Source organism: Chinchilla lanigera, unplaced genomic scaffold (assembly GCF_000276665.1).
Source record: "Chinchilla lanigera isolate Chin_1 unplaced genomic scaffold, ChiLan1.0 scaffold00099, whole genome shotgun sequence".
NCBI lineage: Eukaryota > Metazoa > Chordata > Mammalia > Rodentia > Chinchillidae > Chinchilla > Chinchilla lanigera.
Window position 1 is genome coordinate 1,708,245 of NW_004955500.1, and position 2,351 is coordinate 1,710,595.

The 2,351-nt window shown below is 41.7% G+C and overlaps 1 protein-coding gene and 1 long non-coding RNA gene across 3 annotated transcripts in view; one reads left to right on the plus strand and one right to left on the minus strand.

Annotated features, from left to right (window-relative positions):
* The window catches only part of Zcrb1 (zinc finger CCHC-type and RNA binding motif 1), a 100,073-nt gene that overhangs the window by 24,242 nt on the left and 73,480 nt on the right, over positions 1–2,351 (minus strand). The gene's annotated exons all lie outside the window — the stretch shown is intronic.
* The window catches only part of LOC106146876, a 29,963-nt gene continuing 28,046 nt past the window's right edge, over positions 435–2,351 (plus strand). The window contains exon 1 of the long non-coding RNA XR_001231490.1: positions 435–664. This is a non-coding gene — a long non-coding RNA (uncharacterized LOC106146876). The remainder of the gene's footprint in view (positions 665–2,351) is intronic.

The following is a 2,351-nucleotide window of genomic DNA, read 5'->3' on the forward strand; positions in this document are numbered from 1 at the left end:
AAAGTACTTCATAGGTCACTCATGTTGTCATTGCTGTGACAACATACCTGACACAGGGTAGAGGAGGGAAGGTTTATTTTGATTCACATTTTGTAGAGGTTTTACTCCACACTTGGCTGGCTTCCATACAGGGTGGCATGAGAAGCAGCATCGCAGAGGAGAAACTGCCCGTGGCAGAGCAGGCAGGAGGCAGCCAGCGAAAGTCTGCTTTCTTTCTGTCCCTCTATGTTCCCTCCAGGCTATGAGCCATTCAAGCCTATCGATTGGTGCCACTGACACCCACTGTGGGGCTTCCAGTATCCATATCCAGAACTGTGTAAGTCCAGCCGGGGACAGAGCTCAGTGGCAGTACAGTGCCTGCCTGGCAAGCATAAGGTCCTGAGTTTGACTCTGAGTACCAAAAAATAAAACAAAACAACTGTGTAAGTCAAGCTAGTTATCACACACCCATAATCCCATTGTTGCACACCATAACCCATCATCGTGCCCCTTGGTCCAGCTACCTCTCAAAAGCCTCATTTGTGAGCACAGGAGTCTTTGGAAGGACATCAAGATACGAGTCTTTGGAAGGACATCAAGATAGGAGACTTAACAACAAGGAAGTAGAAGATGAAGTGGATTTCTGAGGAGTTGAAGGATTTGTTTTGGCATTCTGATTGAAGGTGTTTGTAAGACATTCTCTTGAAAGGTGTTAGGGTGGAAGTAGGGTTCTAGAGTCATTTTGCTTATAGTAACCTCTTAAGATATTTAAAAGAGTGTGTGTGTGTGTGTGTGTGTGTGTGTGTGTGTGTGTGTATCTCTATCTATATAGATAGAGATATATATGTTTTGCTTTATCCTAGCTGCTTTATTGGTAGGTTTTCATCAAAATTATATTCTTTTCCTTTCTTTGCTAGTTTTTATAAGCTCTAAATTGTGGATTGACTGTTAAAGTCCATAATTAAGATATTGAGGTTATTGCAATAATATAGTACTACGTTAGCTTTCAGACTGCTGGCCAGAATATGGAAACAAGGTCAGGAGAGACCTATATCATATGGTCTTATTTCTGCAGTGTAGTAGGGAATCACTTCACAAGATCTCTGCAGCATTTGGGGTGGACCTCATCTTTTTAATCTTGCCTTTCTTCTCTACTTTCAATGTCCCGTCAAGTGGTAGAGTGATAAGCTTTATTAGAAGAGTTGTTCGTTCGTGTTCTCCCTTTCTTTCTCTCTTTCCTTTTTTGTTTCTTTCTTTCTCCTTTAAAGACTGGGTCTTACTGTATTGTTCAGGCTGGCCTCAAACTTCTGGTCTCAAGCTATTATCCTGCCTCAGTCTCCAAGTAAATAACTAAACACATAACAGCACTTGACCCAGCATAGGGTTTCTTTCAAGGTAAAGTATTTCATAGGTTTATACTTTACATAACGAGTCTCATGTCCTTTTTTTTTTTAATCTTAGTTTACTGAAATGCTCTTTACAGTTTTGAGGCAAAGTCATTGCAAAGTCCTCCACCAAACTTCCATGTGAATTTATCATGTCCTTTGAAAAGTCAAAGGATTGTTGTCTTGATTTCTGGATTACTTTTGAACATGAGACCATTTTTCCAAGTATAAAACTAGGAATTTCCAGAATGAGGATGCTTCCTTTTTGTCTTTAAAGTTCATGAGATATTTTAAAGCTAGTGTTCTTAATATTATAGCTAAAAGCAACCTTTCATCAAGTGCCATCTTCTCAGAGAGAAGAATGAGAGGTTCCTCACCCAGCTGTCAGCTGGCAGGGCCAGAGATAGAATTTAGTCCCTTCAAGCAGCGAGTGACCAGCCCTGACCATGAACCACCTTTCATGTAATGACCTCTTTTCTTGTCCTGTTCTCGTCCTTCTCTGTGTGCACTGTCTGCAGCCCGTGCAGTCCCTGAATGTGTCAGCTCTCAAAGGAGGAAGCATTTCTTGATGAAAGAAATATACACCCACTTGTCTCTCCAACCTGAATAATGCTGACAGAAATTTTATTTTAATTTTGTAGCATTTGCCTGGCTCCAGGGAGCTAGGTGAGACAACCCTTCGCCCATGTCTGTCCGTCTGTCTCTCCCTCTAATGCACCCCACACCCCCAGGTTCATGCCCTCACTCCAGCAAAGAAGGAAGAAGTGGGGTGAGTCTGGCTCAAAGCTGAAAGATTCCAGCAGAAACAGATGTCAGCTCTATGGCGAAAGAGGAAGTTAGAAATGAAAGTGGTGTAATACAAAGGTTTATTTGGATAGGGAAAACTTACTGAATTTCCCAGTAAGGGGTTTTCACCCTGCTCACACTTATAGGTATACGCTGGCCTCTAAAAATAACTGTCTCACTTATTGGTAATCTGAACCAGTC